The sequence below is a fragment of the Nycticebus coucang genome, chromosome 16 (assembly GCF_027406575.1).
Source record: "Nycticebus coucang isolate mNycCou1 chromosome 16, mNycCou1.pri, whole genome shotgun sequence".
Taxonomy (NCBI): domain Eukaryota; kingdom Metazoa; phylum Chordata; class Mammalia; order Primates; family Lorisidae; genus Nycticebus; species Nycticebus coucang.
Window position 1 is genome coordinate 56,309,589 of NC_069795.1, and position 26,098 is coordinate 56,335,686.

At 36.0% G+C, this 26,098-nt stretch overlaps 2 protein-coding genes across 8 annotated transcripts in view; both read left to right on the plus strand.

Moving 5' to 3' along the window:
• Positions 1 to 26,098, plus strand: part of LOC128567434 (uncharacterized) — a 76,136-nt gene that overhangs the window by 37,311 nt on the left and 12,727 nt on the right. The gene's annotated exons all lie outside the window — the stretch shown is intronic.
• Positions 1 to 26,098, plus strand: part of BBX (BBX high mobility group box domain containing) — a 292,104-nt gene that overhangs the window by 35,630 nt on the left and 230,376 nt on the right. Inside the window, exon 1 of one of the 7 annotated variants that reach the window (XM_053564858.1) lies at positions 3,790 to 3,836. The exons of the other annotated variants lie outside the window; for them this stretch is intronic. The gene's annotated coding sequence lies outside the window, so the exon portion shown is untranslated. Of the gene's footprint in view, positions 1 to 3,789; positions 3,837 to 26,098 lie in introns of those variants that run through there. 7 annotated transcript variants of the gene reach the window in all.

Sequence of the window (26,098 nt, forward strand, 5' to 3'; positions counted from 1 at the left end):
TTTATTGAGAGAGGGTTCCCAGGAGAAACCTGTCATAGCAAGGGAGGAAAACAGGGTGGGAGGGCAGTGGTCCCTGGACCGGTAGGTCAGCATTGCCTGTTAGAAATACCTGTACTCAGGTGTTACTCTAGAACTCGGAATCAGAAACTCAGGGAGGCTGAGCAGTAACCTGTGGTTTAATAAGTCATCCAAGTGATTTTGACTGATGCTAAAATTTGAGAAATGCTGGATTAGAGGAAAAAGCTGGGCAAATGGGTTCTGCTAAAACCCACAGGGAATTTTGGAGAGTAAATGGTACTGGAGAGTTGCCTTTAAGAAAGAGGGGGTGGGGAGAGAACATTCTACAGGCCAGTGAGGAAAGGATATATCTCCCAGATTCTCTGAGCAGTGTAGCTCTCACGGAGCTGTGAACTGTTAGCAGTCAACACAGCAGCTGAGCAGTGGGTATATTGGCCAGATAAAGGGGATCTAGGTAGGACATTGCAGTGTACCCCACTGAGATGCAGAGAAATTATGTAACTAGCTCAAAGTCTCACAACTAGTAATGGGATTTTTGAACTCCAGCAGCCTAGCACCAGAGTCCATCTGTGTAACCATTGGCTGTACTGTCTCCCATGGTCAGAACAATAATAGCAAAACAGCATGGGCATCAATGAACAAGAGACCTTTCAGAAGAAAGAGTTGGTTTTGACTGGGAGAAGACAGAAATTATCATGGAAGGGGTATGATTTGATTCTGTCTTAAAGTGTATGATAAGATCTGGATGTATAAAAATTTATGTGAAAGTCTTTTTAGATAGAAGGAATATCCTGAGAAGAGGTATGTGGCAGGCAAATGTGGGTTGGTGTGTTAGAAAGCTGGTTATTGTTTGGGTTTGATTTGGCCTATCAAAGAGAGTTCTGGGAGAAAAGTCATTTAACATTGGTTTGAAGCCAAGTTACAGATATCCACAGTGAAGGCTTTTAAACTGGGCATTGACAGAGTCAGAACTATAGGAAGATTAATATGATGACAGATGGGTAGGGTGAATTTTAGGAACAGAAACTAGGGATAAGCAGGAGGGAGACAAGTTTAGAAATAATCAGTGTGTACGGGATATGCTGGGACCTCTTTCAGCTGTAGCAGTAAAACTGGAAAAGAAGCAGCAGACTGAAAAGATACCACAGAGGCAGCAGTAGATGACTTGGGGAATTAAAGGAGTGGAAACCACTGAGGTGGCTGCCTAAGAGCTTGCTGGTCCTTTCTCACATAGATGAAGTTTCTGAGAATTTCAGTTCGAAAGCATGCTCAGGAACATGCCATTTGGCAAGGGTCGGCCCTTGTGAAGATGTCAAGCAAGTAGCTGAAAACACTGAGCTTAAAACTCAGAGGGGTGTGTGTACATGTAGAAGACTTCATTGTGGACGCAGTCATCTAAGGCTATGGAAATAGTAGGAGAGGGTCACTGTCAGTTAGGATTAGAATTCTTGGTCTCTTAATTTCTTGTTCATTTTTTTTTTTTTAATCCACTTACTCACATGGCCTCCAAATGAATAGTGAAGTTAGATTTTGCATATTAAATTCAGGAAAAGTTAAACCTCTTATTGCTTTATAACTCAGTTGAGGGAAAATAATGGGAAACGTGAAAAAAATCATCTAAGATGGATAAAACCAAACGTGTCTTTTTAGCTCTTCTTAGGTGGTATTTTGACCTTTTACTTTTTGTCTTTTTTTTTTTTTTTTTCTTTCCCAAAAGAAGTGATTAAATGATTTGGCTTAAACAGTCTTTTCTTTCTTGCTCTTTCTATACTTTGGCTTAGATAAATATATAAATAGTCTAAAATGGCAAAAAATGTCAGCTGAGATACTAAGTAAAGTCAACTAGGAAGTGAGAGTAAGATCTCTTTCTGATAAGCTATGTGACTCAGATTTAGTTGTATTTCCAGTTGTTTCAGTTTAGATATGTGTAGTCATTTACTTCAGAAAGAAATGTAAATATTCTGATTAATGGGGCTGGTGTTAGGAGTTGTATCATTCGTCTCTCTCTGCATCCAGCTGTTTATGTATGGTATTAGAAGATACTTCCTTTTGAAGTCACTGTTTACTATTATCTAAAGAATGATCTTGTAGGCCAGAAGTTTCTGGCACTTATATTTGGCCAAGGAGTAAAAGTGAATTTATATCTCCAGTTTATACTAGAACAAACAGGTGGATATTCTGTAGGTAGGAGGAAGGTTATTCAGAGACTGAGGAAGACAAAAATGTAGCACTCTAATTGGGAGAGGAGACCAAATGGAAAACAGGGCCAGACTGAATCATACTGTTGACATTTTAGTTTGGATAATCCTTTGTTGTTGGAGGCCGTCTTGTGCACTGTAGAAAGTTTAGCAGCATCCCTGGCTTTTAGCCACTAGATGATAGTACCACTCCCCTAATCATGACAGTTAAATATGGCTCCAGACATTGATAAATGTCTCTTAGGGGATGAAAAATCACTGAGTGAGAACTACCATGCTAACTAACCTAAGTGGATCAAATGGGAATGTGAAAATCTGCATAATTGGTATTTAGGTGGTGTTAAGGTGTGGAATCAATGACAATTTGTCATTTAAGAAACTGATCCTTAAACACCATGCTTAGGACATACTGTCTTGGTTATATAGATCATTACATATCAGTGCAAATAGATAGAACCACTTTGGGGAGCAATTTGTCTATCTAGCAAAAGTTGAAAAATGTATGGCCTCTCTCTCCATATATATATATGTATATATATATACACACACACACATACACACACACACACACGCACCCCAGAGAAACTTTCAGGCATCTGCATAAGGACATATGTATAAGAGTTTTCATTGTATAGGAGTTGTTTTGTAATAAAAAAAAACTGGAAATAGCCTCAAAGGTCACCAGTAGGGAAACAGGTAACACGTGGTGTATTGAGATGATGGAATAAATATGCAGCTGTTAAAATGAATGAATTAGTATGGATTAATCTCAACAGTAGTGAGAGAAAACAAACATATTACAGAATTATTTTTAATTTGTGACTTCTAAATATATTTTAGAAAACATCCCAAACAATGCTATGTATTGCTTACTCAAATTTATGACATTGATCTGCTTCTGAGGAAAAAGGGATAAAGATGTATGAAACCAGGGAGAGAAAAATGGAGGACTTCATTTTTATTTGAGTTAAATAAAATTAGAGTTAAATAAAATAGACAACTATTAAATTGCACTCGAACTTTATGGACACTTGTATTGAATTGTACCTTTTTCTGGAATATCTTTTAGCTTTAGATTTGATTTTCAGTGATGTGCTTGGAGAAAGTGATTGTGCACTGTTCTGTTTCCTATTCACATTTCTGAGCACTAAAACATGGTTTTGTGATTCATTCTTGCACAAACATGTGTAGATCTGGATTCTCACATGTCAAAATAAACGCAGCTGTGTTTATTTCAATGTAATTACATTGAAATAAACACACATGGGATCCCTTATGAGTGTGAACCCGTAAAACACTTGCTGATTTGGTTCTGAAATTGTGTGTTCAAATAAACACACTTGTTTTAGGGAAGTTTTGCTTTACACAAATGTTCATGCCTTGAACATGTGTTCTACAGAGGGCAGATGTGGAGTATCTTAAAAGAATAGTAGTTCTAAGTGTGAGTCATGCTTTCCAAATGCAGCATGTTTTTGTGGGCTATTTTTTAAAAATATGTTGGTTGTTGTCTATGTAAGTAATAGAAATAATGTTTGAATATCACATTTTCTGTAATTTTTTTTGACAGGTTAAATGAATGGAGTAGAATTTCTAACATTGAATAATATCTAAAATATATTTGTGAGTATATTTTTAATAAGTATTAGTGGTAAAATGACAAGTGAAGGAGCTTTTTATATCTCGGACACTGCTTCTTGCTTTACCAGTCTGATAAATCTGTTTTTATTTTTTAGATTGTTAATGGAGAAAAGCTCCAAACTGGGAGGGTACCATTCATGTATATATTTCTGCCAAATGACTGTATGTAATCTGAAAAGAAGTGAGTTAACAGCTTCACAGCCTTCTACAAAATATTTTAATCAATACCTGTAGAATATAACTTTCAAAGTACCAATATTTGAGTTTATCTTTCCTTACCAAATAAACTGTAGACTGTATAGCAGTCAGTGGTCTCTTTTTTCCCCTTCAAATATGGGGGAAATTTGTATGTGTGTTTTTCTGCAGATACTTAGGAAACAGACAAACTGACATCTGTTTTTGACTTGGAAGGCTGAGAGTTTTTATTGTACTGTATGGTTCTTTGGTTCAGAAGTTTTCTTTTCTTTTTTTTTTTTTTCCTTTTTAGAAAAGGTCTTGCTCTGTGCCCAGGCTAGAGTACAGTGGCATGATCATAGCTTACTATAGCCTCAAGTAGTCCTCCTGCCCACTTGAGTCTCCCCAAGTGCTGGGATCACAGGCCTCAGCCCCCACACCTTGCCTGGTTTAGAAGTTTTGTTGGGCTCCTAGGCTTAGGCTAGATAACTTTTCCTTCCTGTTGTATGGAAGGGGCTCAGGACCAGTGATTTAGTGTGTGTTAGTGGTGGGAAGGGGTGGTAGGTTGCTAGTGGAAGAAACTTTTACCCAGTTAGGCCCTGAGTGTGGCCTCAGGGACCTAACTTCACCTTCTTTTCAAGACCTGTGCAACTTCTTCACCACATCTGTGAAACCCAGAGTAGCTTTTAGCTCCATCTCAGGAGAACAGACAGAAGGTGCTACCCTGCCCTCACTCAGTGCTATATGGAATGTGCAAACATATTAATACAAAACCTGCATTTCTGTTTATTAAACCCACGTTTTCTGGTCAGTTGTTGGTGGTTTGGCCTTTTCAGAATTTTTGGCCTTTTCAATATTTTTTTAAATATTGTTAGGTGTATAAATTCCCCAAATGTGAACTATTAAAGAGAAAATAAAATTTTATAAAGTTTAAAAAATTAATATTTCTATTTCACAGCTGGGTGCAGTGGCTCATGCCTGTAATCCAACACTCTGGGAGGCCAGGGTAGGTGGATTGCCTGAACTTAGGAGTTTGAGAGTAGCGTGAGCAAGAGCGAGACCTCGTTTCTAGTAAAATAGAAAAACTGAGACAAGACTGATCCTGGACCCCAAGAGCTTGAGTTTGCTGTGAGCTGTGAGCTGTGATGCCATAGCACTCTACCCCAGGTGCCAGGGTGAGACTCTGTCTCAAAAAAAAAAAATAAAAAAATTTTTTTTTCTATTTCACAAGTAATACATAAGTACATTTTTCTTTGTCAATGACTATACATTTCAGAATAAAATAGTCCTGTTTGTTTTTGTACTAATTTCTGAGATTATTTTAAATTTAAGTAGAAAATGTTTTCTATTATTGCTTCTCTATCTAGAAAGGAAGCTCTGTGAAAACAAGGACTTCGTTTTGTTCGCTTCTTAGAGTCGGTACTTACTACAGAGCCTGATGTATATAAACACTCAGGAAATGGTTGTGAATGAATGCTGAAAAGATAAGAGCAAGTTTTTTTGCAACTCCCAATCTTGACGTTCGCTACCCCTCCCCTACCACCTCTGCTAGCTATCTACTTTATCAGATAGGTATATAAGTATTCTTAGAATCCTTTCCAAGCATTTACTTACATACATATATTCTCACTGAAAAAGCAGAACATAGTCACTGTTTTGTTATACCTTTAGAAAACTTGGTACTATAAAACTTTTAATTTTGTTCCAGCCTGATATATGAAAAGTAGTATCTTATTTTAATTTGAATTGACTAAGGAGATGGAGGATCTGTTTATTGGCCACTTTTGTTTTCCCCTTGAAATTACCTGCTTTCATGTCATTTCCCATTTCACTACAGGGCTTTCCTTTCTTTTCTTCCTTTTTTTGGTATTTTTTAAAATTCTTTTTATTATTTTTTTAAATTATTTTTATTATTTATTGTTTTATTTTATTTTTTAAATTAATTAATTTATTTTTTGTAGAGGCAGAATCTCACTTTATCACCCTTGGTAGAGTGCCGTGGCGTCACACAGCTCACAGCAACCTCCAGCTCTTGGGCTTAGGTGATTATCTTGCCTCCGCATCCCAAGCAGCTGGGACTACAGGCGCCCACCACAACATCAGGCTATTTTTTTGTTATAGTTTGGCTGGGGCCGGGTTTGAACTCACCACCCTCGGTATATGGGGCCGGCGCCCTACCCACTGAGCCACAGGCGCCACCTTTGGTATTGTTTTTGAATGAAATTTACATATATTGTCTGTATATTATTTCTTTAATATATATGCATGCATAGATATATGTATATATGGTAAATATTTCTCACAGCTTTTTTAAAACTTTGTTTATAGTGCCATTTCTCATGGGGATAGTGAGAGTTTGCAGGGAGTCTACTTCATCAGTTTTTTCCTCTCTGTGTCTTTTTATACTTTGTTTAAAAAGGCCTTTTCTACCCCACTGTCATTGATATAGGTTGATTCTCCCACTTAAGACCTTTACAAAAAATCTATCTGCAGTTTATTGCTGATACGAGAGAGATGAAATTTTTTGTCCCTCACATTCTCTCACCCTCCGTACTCGAGAGCAGACAGTTGTTCCAGACCTGCCTATAGACCAGTGTGCACATCCGGTGATTTGAAATGCTTTTTTCACAAACAAATGTTTTGAACTTATAGGTTGTATTCTATCAGTTTATTTTTGTATTTTTGTGGAAATAAAAGATTGACTTAATGCTTTTATTTTGCATCTTGCTGTCTGATAGAGTAAATTCTTTTAATTATTTTTTTCAAAAATTTTTGGCTGTTCTTCAGTGTTCTTCCAAATGAATGTAGTATCACCTCTTGATTCTAAATACTGCATTTGGCTTTTTGTCTGAATTTTAGATTAATTTGGGGGAAAGTTGTTGGCTGTCTAAAAATACTGACTTTCCATCCAGGAACATTCACTCTTTTTACTCAAGCTTTTTCTCCGTCTTCCAAGAAACATTCGTTTTTAGTTTTTTTTTTTTTTTTTCTACAGATCTTTTATTTCTTTTCTTGAGTTTATTACAAAGTACTTTATGGTTTTTGTTGTATGTTGTGGGGGATTTTGTTTTCAGTCATGTTTTCTGATGGTATATAGGAGCTATTTGATTTGTAAAAAATACTGCTCATTTATCTGGCTACCGTGTGAGTGCTTACAAGCTTCTCAGTTGATTTTCTTGGTTTTCTTCCTGTAGAAAGTCAAATCAACTATAACTAATGACAACTGTATCTCCCTGTTCAGTCTTTTGTTTTTCTTCTTTCTCTTTGATTTTGCCTAATACACAGGCTAGTACTTCTGGAATGATGTTGATTCATCTTAGTGATAGTGTAGATCCTTACTTGTATATATTTTTACATATTTTAATTCATCTAATATTTATTTCACTGCTATGAACAATATTTTCTATCAGTTCCCCCTAGATCTTCTTTATCAGGTTAAGGAAATTCTCTCCTATTCATAGCTAAGAAATTTTATTGTGAGTGTATAGTAAAATACACTATATTTTATATCAGTTTGTTGACTTGATTGTGTCCTTTTTTTTTCTTTTGTTCAATGAAAGGATGTAGTGAATTCTTTTTTTTTTTTTTTTTTTTTGTAGAGACAGAGTCTCACTGTACCGCCCTCAGGTAGAGTGCCGTGGCATCACACGGCTCACAGCAACCTCCAACTCTTGGGCTTACGCGATTCTCTTGCCTCAGCCTCCCGAGCAGCTGGGACTACAGGCGCCTGCCACAACGCCCGGCTATTTTTTTTTTGTTGCAGTTTGGCCGGGGCTGGGTTTGAACCCGCCACCCTCGGTATATGGGGCTGGCGCCCTACTCACTGAGCCACAGGCGCCGCCCAGGATGTAGTGAATTCTACTGATAAATTTTCTTATGTAAATCATCCTTACTTTTTTTTTTTTTTTTTTTTTTGAGACAAAGGCTCAGTTTGTCACCCTAGGCAAAGTTCCATAGCATCATAATGCACAACAACCTCAAACTCTTAAGACTCAAGCAATCCTCTTACCTCAGCCTCCCAAGTAGCTGGGACTACAGATGCCTACCACAATGACTGGCTATTTTTTTTTAGAGACAGGGCCTCGCTCTTGCTTAGGTGGGTCTTGAACTTCTGAGCTCAGGTGATCCACCAGCCTTGACCTGCTAGAGTGCTAGGATTACAGGTATGAGCCACTATGCCCCATCCCCCATCCTTACATTTTTGAAATGAACTTTACTTGATGTTACTCTTTCTGTACATTGTTTTGTTATACTTTTATTTTACTTGGGAATTTTACATCTACTTTGAAGGGTGATTAGACAATTTTTTTTTCTTTTCAGTTCTTACTGGTTCTAGCATGGAGTTAAGTAGCTTCAGCTAAAATAGTTTTCCTATAACTTCTCTATGCTATGGAATATTTTGCTTAGAGTGAAAATTATTTATTCTGAATGTTTGCTATAAGGCTATAAAACAGTCTCAGGACTCCTTCCTTTTTCTGAGGATTTGGATCTTAGTAACTGCTTTAATTTTTTCTTTATGGTCATTGTGGTGTTGGGTTCTCCGTTTTTGGTCAGTTTTGGCAACTTATACTTTGCTAGCAAACTGTGCATTTCATACAGACTTTAACGTTTTTGGTATAATGTCGTTCTTAGCATGCTCTTCTAATGCTTAATGTTTTCTGTGTCTCTGGTTCTTATGTACTTAATAAATTCTTTTATCCTGTTTGAAATTATCTCTTTTTCCCTCTCTCCCTTTTTTTCCTAGCACTTCTTTGAAATAATCATTTAATTTTAAACGTGTGTTGTTTTTCTCTAAAATGTCCTTTGGTACACTACTTCTTAGTACTTCTTTGATAGCATCTCATTTTTTTTTTTTTTTCAGGTAGTGTGGTAATCATCATTCCTTTAAAATATTTAAAGATTTATACTTTGATTTACTCTTTAACCAATACATTACTTAGAAATGTGTTTAAAATTCCCAGTTAATTTTTTTGTTATCATTTTATTATTACTTTCTTAGTTATTTTATTTAGATTAGTGAATTAGTTTGCAGGATAGCATTATTGAGGAATTTGTAAATATTTCCTTTGTTGTCTGCTGTGTGACCCTGCTCTGTGACTATCTCATATCTTTGAAAAGAATGTGATTTCTTTCTGTGTAGGGTCTTGAGTGTTTTGTATTCTTGTTTATTAGATTAATATTACGTCTGTTAGGTTAATTTGAACATATTAATCATATTTTTCACAGCATTACTTATTTTTCTTATAATTTACCTGTAATTTTTTGAGAGAGGTATCTTAAAATCTCCCAATCTTACTGTGATTTGTCAAGTTGTGTATGTGTTTTGTCTTGGTTTTGCTTGTTTTTCCTTTATGTATTTCAAAGCTATGTTGTTAAATGTATAAAGAACCAGTATCTATTTTTCACTCTTGGAAAGATACTCTTTTAGGCATTGTAAATACTTCTTTGTTCCTTGTAATGACTTTCTTCTTGATTATTTTTTGTCTGTTGTAAGTATTGCTATACCTACTTTGACTTTTCATTTGCTTGCTGTATGGTTTCCCATCCCTGAATTTTAAACCTTTGTATGTCATTTGGTTTTAGGTATATCTTTTATGGATATGGACATAGCTGGGTTTTGCTTTTTAAGTTAGCCTGAAGATGATTCTGAATAGGTGTGTTTGTATTTATTGACACTTAAATCTACTAACTTTTTTCTGTTATCCTTTCTCTTCATTTCCTCTTTACAGACTTGTTGGAATTACCAAATTTTGTTTGATTCTTGATTTGCTCTCTTGCTTTGAATAGCATACATTCCTTTACTATTTTGTGGTTATCTTTATATTTTTAACATGTAGACATGTTCTCCTAATAACATGTGGCAAGGTAGGTTATCTGTGTGTGTACCACAAGAAAAGAACTTAAGCACATTGTTATTTTTCCTCTGCTCTGTCTCATGAACCTCTGAGGTTGATACAGACAGAAAATATCCCCTAAATTATTACTAAAAGAGAAAGTTTGGTGTTTCTGTTGTGGATAGTCTCTTTTTAAATTATTGTTCCCTGAGAACTTTTAAGATTTTCTGATTATCCTTGTTACTTAAAAGTTTCCAATGATATGTCTTAGTGTATTTTTTTTTTTTTTTTTTTGTAGAGACAGAGTCTCACTTTATGGCCCTCGGTAGAGTGCATGGCATCACACAGCTCACAGCAACCTCCAACTCCTGGGCTTAAGCGATTCTCTTGCCTCAGCCTCCCGAATAGCTGGGACTACAGGCGCTCGCCACAACGCCCAGCTATTTTTTGGTTGCAGTTCAGCTGGGGCCGGGTTTGAACCCGCCACCCTCGGTATATGGCGCTGGCGCCCTACCGACTGAACCATAGGTGCCGCCCATTTTTTTTTTAATTTTTATCTCTGTTAGAACTCTGTCTCTCCTTTCAGGGTTGAGGGCTTTATGCCTTTGGAATCATGTTCTTCAATTACATGTCAGATTCTCAAATACACTAATATTGCCTCTCCTCCAATCTTTATCTCACCTCTTGTAATTGCTAACAGATAGGTAGAAAGTAGATCTGTCCTCTGTGTTTCATAACATTTCTATTTTGACCTTTTATTTCTTTATCCCTTTCTTCTGCATTCTAGAGAAATCCTCGGCCCAGGTTCCACTCACAAATCATTCTTCAATAGTATTCTTTCAGTTGTGTTATGCTATTCCATTCAGTCTTTTAGTTCAATAAATATGTTTTTCATTTATAAACTTCCCAAAGTTTCGATTCTAGAGCTCAAGGCTCTTTTTATACCATTCCAGATGATTGTGAAATACATGTAAAATATATGTCTCATGCAAGCATATAGATTTCAATAACATATAGAGCTATATTCAGATACTATTTCACTGTCACTCAACTGTATTATGGCTGGTTACTTGATGCCTCTATTTGAGCTTCAGTTGTCTAGCAGAAGTGTAGTAAAAATGCCACTGTACTATATTGTTGAGAGGATGAAATCCCATAATTGTAATAATATTGCCTAACTTATTCACTAATTATGTGCCAAGAACTGTGCTAGGTTGTTTTACTCACTTACTTTATCTCATGTACGTAGTAATTCAGCAATTCCTTTGCTGTTGTTAAGAATATGTCCTTGGTAATTTTTTGGAATTTTATTCTCTTGATAGCTGATCTTTTGCTCTGGTTATTGAAATTCATTGCAAAAGCAAATCTTTGATCTGTGGTTCTCCCATTAGCTTCTCAAACTTACCAACTTAATAATATTTTTAAGAGACTTGTGTTTGGCCTATCCTTGACTATGTTTCTTTTTTTTTTTTTTTGTAGAGACACAGTCTCACTTTATGGCCCTCGGTACAGTGCCATGGCCTCACACAGCTCACAGCAACCTCCAACTCATGGGCTTAAGCGATTCTCTTGCCTCAGCCTCCCGAGTAGCTGGGACTACAGGCGCCCGCCACAACGCCCGGCTATTTTTTGGTTGCAGTTTGGCCAGGGCCGGGTTTAAACCGGTTACCTTCAGTATATGGGGCCGGCGCCCCACCAACTGAGCCACAGGCGCCGCCCTTGACTACGTTTCTTACTTAATTTCTTTTTTATTCTTTTTCTTCCTATTCAATGTTTGGTTCTTTGTGTATGCATGTGTGTGTACTTGTGTATGCATGTGTGCATATAATCGCAGTAATCTACTCGGTGGGATCCCTTAAGCTAAATACCCATTGGTTCAGGTTCTCCTGCTTGCCATTGACTGTGCAGGGCTTTTACTTTTTCTGAAAAGATAATGTACTTGTTGTATGAAGAAACCATTTAACAACGTAATATGAAAGGGTAAATAGAGGTTGCAGGAAATTATGTCATGTTAGACTAAGAAGCTAAAAATATTACCCAGAAAGTCCATTACCTTCTTAAGGTACTTGCGATGGTATTCCTGAACAGAACCACTGTGTGCTAATGACTGCATCTGACACTCGTCCTCTCCTGAACTTTTCTGTCTTAGTTCTCAGAAATTCCTAGTGAAAGAATTTGTGGCAATCATTTGTAAAAGTAAGAACAAATGCAAATCAAACTTTTTTTTTTCTGTGTAGTACATTGTCTTGAGACATTTGGTGCCCATTAAATGGCTATTTCATTGGCCTTGTTTTTCTTTAGAGAAGCCAAAAATACTTGAAATGGATAAGAGATTCTCATGTATTAAAAGTAATTGCATATTAGTCTTTATATCTAAATGCCTTATAAGTAAACACTCAACATGTTCTTTCCTTTCTTTATAGCCTACTGATCATTAATATGTTTACGTATTCTTTTAGAAAAAGGTTAAAATTAACATCAATATGGTATAATCATTTCAGTGTTAATATACAGATGTATAAACAGATTGATTTAAAAAGCGGCATATAAATTAACCATTCAAATAAAAAATTGTTATCTATTGAAGAATGAGTAGGAAAGCTAATTTTCTGTTAAATATATCGATTACTTCTACTATTACATTTCGAGGGCTCATTTTAAAGAATGTAAGACAAGCAAAAAAATTCTATTAAGAGATGTTGTTACATGAGCCATCATGTTTGTTAATTTTGATATCATAAGCCAAGTCTTTGCCTTTAGTTTATTACCATTGCACCAATCCATTTTTATTTAAAAATTTTAAGTAAATTTTTATTTACTTAAATTTTTTTATTTTTTGTAGAGACAGAGTCTCACTGTATTGCCCTCGGTAGAATGCCGCGGCGTCACACTGCTCACAGCAACCTCTAAATCCTTGGGCTTAGGCAATTCTCTTGACTCAGCCTCCCAAGTAGCTGGGACTACAGGTGCCCGCCACAACGCCCGGCTATTTTTTTGTTGCAGTTTGGCCGGGGCTGGGTTTGAACCTGCCACCCTCGGCATATGGGGCCAGCGCCCTACCTGCTGAGCCACAGGCGCCACCCTATTTACTTAAATTTTAAGTAAATGCAACTTTAATTATTTTTAATTTTGTTTACTAAATTTTAATAAATTTTCATTTACTTAAATGTAATTTTTTTTTTTTTTTTTTTTTTTGGCCGGGGCTGGGTTTGAACCCGCCACCTCCGGCATATGGGACCGGCGCCCTACTCCTTGAGCCACAGGCACCGCCCTAAATGTAATATTTTTAATGTTATCCCAATTTAGTAACAAACACATTAAAAAGTAAAAACAATGAAAATTTTATGTTCGATGTTTCATATCCTTACTATTGGAATGAAGTATTCACAATAATTTATGTTAATGCAGTTGTTTTTCAATGTTTTAAAATTATGATTCTGTAATAATATATGATTAAATATAAACAACAAAAAAGAATCAAATAAGTTATGTTTAATGGCAATTAAGAAATTATTGAAGGTTTAGTCAAATCATCTTGTATCTCTATGAATTCAAAATTTCTTGAGGGACAAATAACAAAATGTGAAATGTTATATAGGCTTTAAAAATGAAACTAAATATATATTAAACTGTAGATTAAAATACAGATTAAATATAGTTATAGTTTTATAACTACTTTCAGTAGATTTTATAGGAAATAAACAGTTCTGGTATTCTGCAACAGTCCTAATTTAAAATCTCTCTCATTGTCTTCATCTGTACACTTATTTTTTTTTTTCAGACCAAGTGTTTCCATTTTGGGTTGAAAAATATAAATAGCTAATAAAAATAATTTGGTAACTTACTTATGGCATATTCACTGTGAAGCAGGAAATATGGTTAAGACTTTTAAAGGATTATATTAGTCATTCTTCTGAAAAACTGTTGGTAAGAATTCAGACATTCCGATTTTATAAATGAAAAAGTTGAGATCCAGAAAGATAAAGTAAATCATCTAAGATTATGGACCTAGTAGAGGGCTCCAGATTTAAACCCAATATCCTCTTGTGCCAAGATTAATATTGTGTTAAATTATATTTGGGTATATGTTTTTTTTTTTTGGTAATATAGCAGTTTTAGATGGATCTCTTGAGAAATGTGAAGTCAAGGAAAACACATATCTTTGTGATCATCTATTATAGTTGAGGATGATCTTTGGAATTAGGAAAGGTCAGGATTATGTCATGTACATTTTATTATTCCCATTGCCTATCTCAGTGTCCGTATCCTATTAATCACTCAATTTATTGAAATGAAATGAAGGAAACTCTTCATTGGGAGCTTAATAAAATAGGTAAAAAGGTATGCAACACTATTTAAAATCCAGCTTTTATATCTCCATTATAAATGAGATTTTCCATTTTAAAGAATAATTACTAAAGGTAAAACTGAATGCTGAAGAATATCTCTTCATTCCTTGCTCTGTGTTGTTCTTCCACATTATAAAAATAGATGTATTTTTTCAGAAGGAGTGACTCAGGGCTGTAGAGGGCAGTGTAAGCCAACTGAAGTGGACTTTTCTGGGTTAGTGAGGTGGTATAATAGTTGTTATTGTCCCAAGTGTCTAGTTAGGTTTGACAACTCCATTATCTGACTATTGACTATTAGAATTGGAATAGAAAAGAACAAAATGTAAGGTGTATTAGGTCCGAAGAGTCATATAAACCTACTTAATAGCTGGCAATCAAACAGAAGCTATTTCTGCCTTTATAAACTCTGATGGCAAAAACCAAGACCATTACACAGAAACATTTTTGTCTCAGTGAACTTGATGCTAAAGTTTCTTGGAAAGAATTTTATTTGTCTAAATAATTTCAATTAAAAATAGCAAAATCTTCATTGTCCTCCCCCTTTCCTCTCTGTACCCTCACCAATTTATGGAGACATAGGCTAGTTACCAAATTATGAGCCATAAATTTAGAAAATATTTGAGAGTATCAGTTCAAGTTTGACATTCTCTCATTCTATTGCCAGTGTTCATGGACAGTTTGATAATCCAGGGTTTCCTTGATTGTGTCATTTTTTTCTGGTGAATGAGATGTTTTGGGGCTTTATTTTACATCAAGTTTTATAGGTTTTCATTTAGAACAAAACAGTGTACCAGCCCTCAGGTATTCCTGTTTCTGGCAGTACTGCTACCTTGGATGCTTGCACTGACCATCTGATAGGGATATATAAGCTGTAGTCTTAAAGAAGTAAAGTAGGCAAGGTACAGGATAATGCTAGCTGTAATTTCTATTGAAACACTATTTTATCTACCCATTTCTTTTAGGTGTTTGGCTTTAGGTAAGAACAATTTCCATGGCTACGAAATTCTTAAATAAAAATCCTATCTTTAACAATATGTGTTGATGTAATGCTGGTTGTTATGCTAATTTCACTAGGTCATTATGCGTAATTTAAATATATATATATTTGGAGACAGAGTCTCACTTTGTTGCCCTCGTTAGAAGGCTGTGATGTCACAGCTCACAGCGACCTCAGACTCTTGGGCTTAAGTGATTCTCTTGTCTCAGCCTCCTGAGTAGCTGGGACTACAGGCGCCTGCCACCATGCCCAGCTATTTTTTTTTCGTAGTTGTCATTGTTGTTTAGCAAGCCTGAGCCGGGTTCGAACCACTAGCCCCAGTGTATGTGGCAGGCACCCTAACCACTGAGCTACGGGCGCCGAGCCTAATTTAAATTATTTTATTTTATTTTATTTATTATTTTTTTTTTTTTGTAGAGACAGAATCTCACTTTGTCACCTTTGGTAGAGTGCCATGGCGTCACACTGCTCACAGCAACCTCCATCTCCTGGGCTTAAGCGATTCTCTTGCCTCAGGCATATAGTCCTTGAGTAATATAGTATCTAAAAAGTTTTTAGTAAACATTAAATAGCACGTTTTAAAAATGTAGATAAATGAAGCATTTATGCCAGAAATGAGAGGAGTGCTAACTTCATGTCTTTCTTGTATGATTGACAATTTAAAAAGTGATGAGGAAAAAAAAAAAAGTGAGGAGAACCAAGGAATACAAAATTAATTCAGAAAAAGAAGAATAAAAACTTAAAGACACCAAATGTTACATGTAGTACTTTCTATCCATATGCTCATTTTGATTTTCACAACAACCTGCTGGGTCATCATTGTTATCTTTGCAGATGTGGGGAAACTGAGGCTTAGCCTATACCAGTGAAATGCTGACGTTGAAGAGGCTTAAATTATAATACTCTAACCAGAACCTAGTTCTACCTTTGGTATTTGCTTAGAATTAAATGGCTGTTTTATGATTTTGCTGGTACAAACATGCCGCCTTCAGTATATTTAAGAGTCAAAGTACTACCTATATTTTGTTACATGAATAACTGACTTTTTTCCTTTTTAACTAGATAGCATGTTGTCTGAAAATTCTTAAAATTTTATATTTTCAACTTATTGGCTTCACTAATTCACTAACTTTAAAGCAGTATCTAATTTTCCGTTTTACTGTAGAGGTCTAAGAAGAAAGAGACATTAACTGGACAAAATTGCAAGTTGAATAACTTTGTGATGTAGGTTTACTTTCTGACATTCATTATTCTTTAGGTGCAAGTCAACATTCCAAGAATGGATGAGTTGATGATCTGTCTCCTCTCTCTGTTGCTTTCTGTGCCCCCCAACCCTCATCGTTTCTTTTACTTTGTGATTTTTGTTTTAGCATCGGGGGCTTATGTCTTTGGTTATAAGACACTGACCTAAACTTAGGATTTTATTTTCTTCTAAAGCTCTTTATGAATATGACATCACAAGAAGATATTTTATTTTTTACAGTATCTCTGAAAGGCACATACATTTTTTTTGCAATAAATCTTATTAATTAAAACTCTAAAATGTGTCCTTAATATACCTGCTCTTCTCTAAAGAGGAGGGGGATGGACTCTGTATGGTACTGTTGGTGTTAAGTGTGGGACATGATGTGATTCATCTAGCTAGGAAGTAAAAACACGTTTTTATCAAAACATTTCCAAAGTGGACAAGTGGAATGAAAGGAAGGATTAGAAAATGAAGATGTTGTGCTACTGTCTTCCTAGGAGAGGACTTTTTGAGGTATCCATTAAGGGCAGATGACTTGGGCATTTTATCAACTCTAAGTCTCAAGTATCCTCATCTATGTGGTGGAATAATAGATGGAAGGAATGCAAGGAATAATAGAATAGTGAGAGAAAATATGTCAGTGGTGTCTATACTTTGTGACATGTGATACTCTCTAAGTAATGGGTAATAAATAGGAGTTGTTGTTGCTACAGTAATCTTAAATGGCTAAAGTTAAATGTGCAGCCTTAAATCTTAAAATTAGTGGCTGAAGTTCAGCAGTAGCAAAGGAGTAGGAGGGAGAGGTCAAATGAATGAAGGGTAGATACCAGGAGTCCATAGGGACTTAGCAAACTGATGCGATGTGGGTGTTGAATAAGGGGGCACCAAGATGATTATGATGGTTCAAGCTTAGGGGGCTACTAGAGAGATAATGTCCTGTCTGACATCAAAAAACTAGGGCTTTCATCGAAATACCAATGAGGTAAAGAAGCAGGTGAAGAAACCCTGAGAATAACTTCTCCTTTTATCTGATATGCTTATTTGTGTCTAATACTCACCATTTTAAAATAGTTTTAGGTAAAGTGCATTTTTTTTTTTTTTATTCTCCTGCCTAGGCAATTCAAGTTTTCAGTACTAATTTGTTTGGCTAGTCATTGTTCTCTCTTGTCAGTTAAATGGAAAAATTCTTGCCATTGATTTATTTAAAAGAATCAGCTCTTCTTTAAGATAAACAGTATCTAGAAGCATGGCCAGGTACATTCACTGCACTGTAAGAGACATGGGGGGAGTGAGTAGTCAGGAAGCATGTAGGTGGGAAGGGTTTCCTGTTTCCAGGCAACAGCGAGGAGCTACAGACAGAAAGCAACTTGAATATAAATTCATTTAGGAGAGGACATTTTACCACCTTGCCTTCTAGGTGGTAGGGATGCAGACTTGACTCTGAAAGAGAGGGTGGGGTTAAAACTTCCTTTGTCAGTAGGTAAAGTTATTAGAAATCTATTTCTCATTATTTTGTACAAATAATGTCATGTACAAATGGCCAGGGTAGAAATTTAAAATATTTGAAGATCTTCGTTTACCTTCAATCTCATTTTCCAGAAGCATGGGGCTTTCTGTGGCTTCATTTTCCTGTCTGTCTGTTTAGAGGGCAGGGGGGCTCTTGGCCCTGGAACTCCTTCCCTCCTGACTCCCATCTGCAAGAGGGAGGGAGAAGCACAGCACGCTCAGCTCAAGGGAAGTACTTCCTCTTGGAAGAAGCCAGGGCAGAGGTTCCAGTGAGCAGATGAGAGAAGAGTGCTTCCTATTCCCTGGGCCAGTGAGAGTGTGGGCCCACTGTGACATTTTACCCTTCTCTATGAAATGCCAGAGTGGCAGAGCTGGAAGAGTAGAAGGTGGCATTTGCAGGAGGCAGCTACCTGATCTGGGTGGGATAGTCCTGAGGCTTTTGAGATACTAAGGTGTTGATTTACATATCTCCCCTTCCCTTGATTTTGCAACTGATGGGGTAATTCCATGGGTCCTGAAAGACCCTCCCATTTTATATCTGCCCCTCTCCTTCATGTAGCAACAGGACACTTGTGAAAAGAGCTCCACATGTAGAATGCACACATTCTGTTTTCTTTGATACTGTGTTTTTCTAGAGTGTTGAGGTGAACTTTTTTCCTTTAAGATCCGCTTTCATTGTTTTATTGTACTGCTTATGTTTAGGAGTTTTCTTTAAAATCTATGTCAGCAGATAGGTCTTATAAAAGGGTGAATAAGCTCCTCACAGATCATGCAGTGTGATTTATCCTCTGATCAAACATGAAGAGAAAAGCAGGTGCTGTTGTTTGAGAGTCTGCCTGGAACAATTGCGCATTTTATCACTTAGTCTGGAGCCTCCTTTAGCAACTTGTCCTGAGTCTGTAGGTACCTTACAGGGCCATAGAAAATGCTGCCCATACTGTTGAAGCAAACACACAGAGTGCAAGCTTTATGTTGGATCCCTCTCACCATGTGTCTGAGGATGAATCACTCCTTGAAGGGTCTAATCTGTCTCTGTATTGTCCTATCTGGAAGGGTCACATTATTTAAGTGTAACTCCTGAGAATCTGGCAGGTCTTTTCAAACAAACGTTGATGGATGATCTGCAGTCCCTCCCATCCCCAACAGATTTCTTTAAGGTTCTTTTTACCTAGACACTTAACCTGTGTTGAGGGTGCCTCTTTTATTACCAGAGAGAAGCAGTTAAAGAAGTTTAATTCTTAACGGTTGATATAATTTGTTCTTCCCGGGTTTGCATACCCAGCATTTAGTCTGATACTGAGCTGCCTGCCTCTCACCATCTCAGTCTTTATTCTGTTGCATGTATTCTAGGATCCTCTGGGGACATTAAGAAAGTACCTATGGTAGTTGAGTATCTTAGTTTTTACTATCATTTTCTGTAGAATTTAAAAAGTCTGGTTTCAGGAACACAAGTTGGCAAGCTCTAGAGTATTTCTGTTAATTATATAATTATATATTTATGGAAGTGGATTTTATTTTTCTCTGTGTAACTTTGGATTGTACTTGAGAAGCTCATTTTAAATCAGCACAGCAGATTTAAAAAGCCAATAATCTTTTATGTAAAATTTGAGTTACTTATGCTATTATATAGGCAGTAAATTTGGTCTGGTTCATTTTAATCACTTGACATTGGTTATATGCACGTAGAGTCTAATTTCAGATATAAGAAATTATGAAAGATTAATATAATTAAAATAGATTCTTTAGGCATCATGCTATTTGGTAAAAAAGTGAAAAAGTAAAGAATATTGCTTATTAAGAGTTTATATTGGCTATTTATCTGATTTTTAAAGACAGTGCATCTGGTGTGCTACTATTTTGGACTGAAGATGAATCTTAAGTGTACAGGTTTTTTGTTGCTAATATTTTTTCTTATTCTCACTGTCTTTTTTCAACATTGTCATTCTTGTCACTTCTTTAAAAGTTCAGCACTGTTGGGCGGCGCCTGTGGCTCAGTCGGTAAGGCACCGGCCCCATATACCGAGGGTGGCGGGTTCAAACCCGGCCCCTGCCAAAATGCAACCAAAAAATAGCCGGGCATTGTGGCGGGCGCCTGTAGTCCCAGCTACTCGGGAGGCTGAGGCAAGAGAATCGCTTAAGCCCAGGAGTTGGAGGTTGCTGTGAGCTGTGTGAGGCCACGGCACTCTACCGAGGGCCATAAAGTGAGACTCTGTCTCTACAAAAAAAAAAAAAAAGTTCAGCACTGTTACACTGGCACATTCATGTGGTAATATATAGTAATAAATTTGTTTTATTTTACTGAAGATTTAAAAGTAAAATTTTCATGTGGGGTTCAGTGCGTAAAGATCATCTTTTGATGTCATTACATTATATTTAATTCTTAATAGGTAATATTTAACAAATGCATGACTGACCTGTAGATAAATTCCCAAGGGAAAAAAACCTTACGATTTAAAAATACTGGGCGGCGCCTGTGGCTCAGTGAGCAGGGCGCCGGACCCATATACCGAGGGTGGCGGGTTCAAACCCGGCCCCGGCCAAACTGCAACAAAAAAATAGCCGGGCGTTGTGGTGGGCGCCTGTAGTCCCAGCTGCTCGGGAGGCTGAGGCAGGAGAATCGCCTAGACCCAGGAGTTGGAGGTTGCGGTGAGCTGTGTGACGCCATGGCACTCTACCGAGGGTGATAAAGTGAAACTCTGTCTCTACAAAAAAAAAAAAAAAAATATATATATATATATTAAGCAGTCAGTATTTTCTTTTTTTCTTTTTTTTTGGCCGGGGCTGGGTTTGAACCCAGTACCTCTGGCATATGGGACCAGCGCCCTACTCCTTGAGCCACAGGTGCTGCCCAACATTCAGTATTTTCAATAGGAGATTTCGTGGTTAGGGTCTTATGTAATTGGGCAAATAAATGTTTAAATGTGGGAAACCTAAAATCTACCTGATACCTGATCTGAGGCTAACCTTTTAAAATTGTTATTTGCCAGTGTATTCTTGAATGAGTCTTGCTTAAAGACAATCTGGTTTAATTGGGAGCACATTTAAATGAACTTTATAATATTCCATAGAAGCTGGTAGTTGTGCCTTAAAATATCTTCTATCATATATTCATTTACTGAGCTTTTAAAGAATAATTATGCTCATTGTATACTTATTATGATGTATCATTATTACATGTTTTTTGGAAATGTTGGGAGGGAATTTAAAATCTTTTCCCTGTGTCTTAGGAAAGGAATGACCTTTCCCCTACTTTTTTGGTGGTCCAGGCCAGTCTCTTTCATGAAAGATCCTTGAACTCAGAAATTCTCTTTCTGTGATATTTCATTTGTGCCTTGTTCCTACCAAGTGTGAAGTGCAGGGACCATATTTTCTTCATAGTTCTATCGTCCAGCGGTTGGCAGTGCTTTGCGTACAACTAGTTAGCAATAATTGTGGAATTAAGTGGAGATTTTTAAAAAGTAATTTTGAGAATAGATTATGCCAAATCATAATTGGTAGTTTGCTAATTGGTCTCATCCTATGGGCATGAGCTGATACTCAGTTTTTACACATTGCTTCCATACCTAGCATTTAATATCCTTGAATTAGCTGTTTCTTTTACTTTGCAAACAGGAATTTAAGATAAGGATCTGAGTTAAATATAATTTATTGGCAACAGGGCAAAATTTATAGAATTTATTAAATCTAATTCTTAATCATGTGCTGTGTTTTCTAAGGAATGGTTTTACCTGATACTTTTAGAAAAGAATTAGATGCTGTATTATTACTGTTAATTTAGGTTACCTTATCAATTTTTATGCAGTATTACTTTATCTGTAGTGGTATATTTATAAAATGTTTATTATGGTACATATGTATTTATATGAGCAAAAAAATTCTTTTTTAAAAGATTCTTAAAAAAATTATTTTTGAAAGATTTAGGCAGAAACAGTCATTTCTTCTTAGCTGGTTAAGATGTCAGATATTTTGGCAAGGTTTTGTGTTCAATAAAATAACTTTTTACCTGGTAGAAGTATAGTAGAACCTCGATATCTGACCACCTCCCTACATTGACCACCTCCTTAAGTTGACCTTATTTTCATAGACCAGACATTCAATCCTGGTTCCTTATGTTGACGACCTCTGCATGTTGACCAGTTTGTTTTAGGCCGTTGGGTGGTCAACATAAAAGAGGTTTTGAAGTACATTTGTTGATAAGCAAACACTGAACAAAATTGTAGTATACTTTTGAAAATAGGAAAAATTTGTGCAGTTTTACCTTAAGAATTTTCAGCACACTTAGGGCATATGTGTAAACTTTTTTTTAAACACGACATTTTTCTACTTTGTTTTTAAGTCTAATTATATTAGTTTTTTCCCAGTAACTATATAATGTCTATAAAACTAGTATTTTTACAAAAGGATTTTAATTATGTCTTTGTGGGTGAAAGATTGTCCTAGTCTGCCATTTTTGAAGACTTACTGATAGCCAAATACCAAACAATTAATACTAATTTTAATGTAGCTTCCAGCATAAATTTCAACAAAGAAAAGTACTTTTCCTGTTTTTGTTTGCTTGTTTGTTTTTAATCATGAGTGGAGAAGAGTGTTTTCCTCATTGTCTCACTAATATTATCCTACCTTAAATCTGTTGGCATATAAATAAGGTAGTACTTCCTGTATTAATGTTTTTGGTGCTGGGAATGTAATGTACTAGTTAAATTATAATACTTATGAGTTTCAGTTTCAGAATTTTTTGGTTTAAATATTTTTAAGTTTTTCAAAAAGTATGTAAATTTAAACTTTTCAATAATGGTAACATATTCATGCTTTGCTAAATAGAATTTAACAAACACAATTTTACTTAAAAGAAAAAATTCCGAGCCCTCATTATTGCTGTTAGGACTAATACCTTGGGGTATGTCACTCCTGAGGTGTACTGGGCTCTGTGCTTCTGTTCTTTAGAGAATAATCTGCGCTTTACTAATTTTTCTTTTCTTTTTTTCTTACGTGACTCTTCTCAAGGCTGTTAGCAGCCTAGTTATGTGATTTGCTACTGGGTAATAAAGCAACTATGAAATATTTTAATTGTGATCAAAATGAAAATCAACATGTTTTGAGGTTTGAAGGCCTTCGAAATATATGGGACTTGTTGCATATTAGCGAAAACGAATTTTGGCTATACGGAGGACCTTTCTTTTGTATTTTGAATAATTAAGAGTATCAGAAGAGGGCTTTCTGATTAACTGTTAAAACTTTCAAAACATTTAGAAAGGACCTTGCAGATAAGCTACTCATCTGCTTATTTTGTGAGGAAATGTGTCATGAATGATTTACTTCCTTAGTACCAAAACACTTCAGTTATCCTTCTAAGAGCAGATTTAATCACTGAGTGTTTTATGTATTGTGCATATAACATACACGTGTATATCATAGTTGTACATATATTTAGAGTACCTGTGATATTTTGATACATGTACAAAGTGTAATGATTAAATCAGGGTTATTGGGCTGTACATCACCTCTAATACTTTTCTTTCTGTTAGGAACATTATAATTCGTCTTTTTTAGCTATTTTACAATATACAATAAATTAGTAACTATTATTTCTATTATTAGAATGTATTCCTTCTATGTAGCCATACATTAACCAGTTTGAAGTTTAAGAAATATTTATTCCAATATATTTATGACTTTTTTCATTATAGCCTGGTTTCTGCTGAGCCCAGGTTGATTATCGATTTTGCAAAACAGTCTTCCTTTTGATTTCTGGAATTGTTTTTTTACAGGGTTTTGTTTAAAAACATAAAGGCCACTCATTTCAATCTTTAGAATAAATTATACTTTAGATATACATAGTATCTCTAATAATACTAGTTCCTTTGAACCTAATTTTGTAGTGGGTTTGTTTTTAGCATCTGAATCAAATTATTAGTTTTAGACATCTTTGAGAATTAAAGATAGTATTTGTCAGTTTGTGACACTTATTCAGATGTTAATGTGTGGAAAGCTGTGCTGGGCACGAGGGATTATAGCTCTTAGTACATTCTACTGATGATAGTTTACATCAGATCATTAATTTTGTAGTTATTTTAGTTTATATTGTCATAAATGCTTAACAGTGGAAGAGGGGCATAGCAAGAGGATTATGGGTATAGAATTGACCCAAATTGTATGGGCATGGAGGGCTTCTTTAAGAAGTAATGTTTCACAGCCAGTGCATGGCTTATGCCTGTAATCCTAGTACTTCGGGAGGCCATGGCTAGAGGATGGCTTGGGGCCAGGAGTTTGAGATCAGTCTGGATAATATAGTGTACCTTGTCTCTACAAAAAAAAAAAAAAAAAAGTTAGCTGAATGTCATGGAATGGCACACAGCCATATATAGTTTCTGTTACTTGGGAGGGCAAGGAGGCAGAAAGATCACTTGAGCCCTGGGCAATGAAACAAGACCCTATCTCTTAAAAATGAAGTGATGTTTCAATTGAAAATTAAGAATTGTTGTCCTGGGCGGCGCCTGTGGCTCAGTCAGTAAGGCGCCGGCCCCATATACTGAGGGTGACGGGTTTAAACCCGGCCCCAGCCAAACTGCAACCAAAAAATAGCTGGGTGTTGTGGCAGGAGCCTATAGTCCGCTTCTTGGGAGGCTGAGGCAAGAGAATCACTTAAGCCCAGGAATTGGAGGTTGCTGTGAGCTGTGTGAGGCCACGGCACTCTACCGAGGGCCATAAAGTGAGACTCTGTCTCTACAAAAAAAAAAAAAAAAAAAAAAAAAAAAAGAATTGTCCTTTGGGAAAGATGAAGGGCACAGTAAAAGAATAGTGTTTAGAGATCAGATAGAGTGAGAACTGGAGACAGGAAGGAAACCAGGAGAATGTTCAGTCAGTATCCAAAGTGGAGGAAGCAGTAAGGTGAGAATGTAAAATCACCACAGCATTTAGCAATGTGTAGGCCCATTGGTGATATTGTGGAGAGAGTCATTTTGGAGAAAGGGAGTCAATGAGTGCCATATTGTACTGGGTTGAGGAGAGAGTTAAAAGGGAAAAAATGGTGATGGGAAACATTTTGGAAAACTTTACTTGGAAAAGGAAAAAAAAGATAGGATAGTAGCTGGAGATAGAATTGATAGCATACTGGTTATTTAAGATAAGATAAATAGAATATATCTTTACACCCAAGTGGAAAAAAATAACTTTGGTGGCTAACAAAGTCTTAGCTTCTCAAAAAGTCTGTACTATATACACATGTGTATGTGTGTATGTATATGTATAATGTATATATAATGTTTTTTATATATACAGGGTGGCCATAAAGTTTAAAATTAATTTTAAATTGCACATAAACTTTATGGCCACCCAGTATATGAAAACAAGTAGAATGAAGAAATCTTTAAAAATTATTCTTTTTTAATGGAAAACATTATTTCAAACAAATAGAAAGCAAAAGAAAAGAGGGGTTGCAACCTTATTTTCAGATACAAGTGGATTTAAAGTAACTAAAGTTAAGAAAGACAAAGATGGATGTTTTATATTGGTTAAAGGAACAATACAACAAGAAGATATTTCAGTTGTAAATATCTATGCATCCAACTTAAATGCTCTCAGATTTATGAAACAGACCTTGATGGGTCTGGACAATGTGATATCCCATAACATCATAATAGTCAGGGACTTTAATACCCCTCTGACAAACTGGACAAATTCTCTAAACAGAAACTACATAAAGATACAAAGGACTTAAATATGACCCTAGAACAAATGGGATTAATAGACATGTACAAAACACACCATTCCGGGCGGCGCCTGTGGCTCAAGGAGTAGGGCGCTGGTCCCATATGCCAGAGGTGGCCGGTTCAAACCCAGCCCCGGCCAAAAAAACAAAAAACAAAAAAAAACAACACACCATTCCAAAGCTAAGGAATATACATTTTTTTCTTGTCAGCCTATGGTACATATTCAAAAATTTACCACATCCTAGGATACAAATCAAAACTCAGCAAAATTAAAAAAACAGAAATTATACTTTGTATCTTCTCAGACCATAAGGCTTTAAAGATGGAATTCAACTGCAACAAAAACTATCATCCCCACACAAAGACTTGGAAGTTAAACAACTTTATGCAAATGATAGTTTGGTTCAGTAAGAGATAAAAAGAAAATTG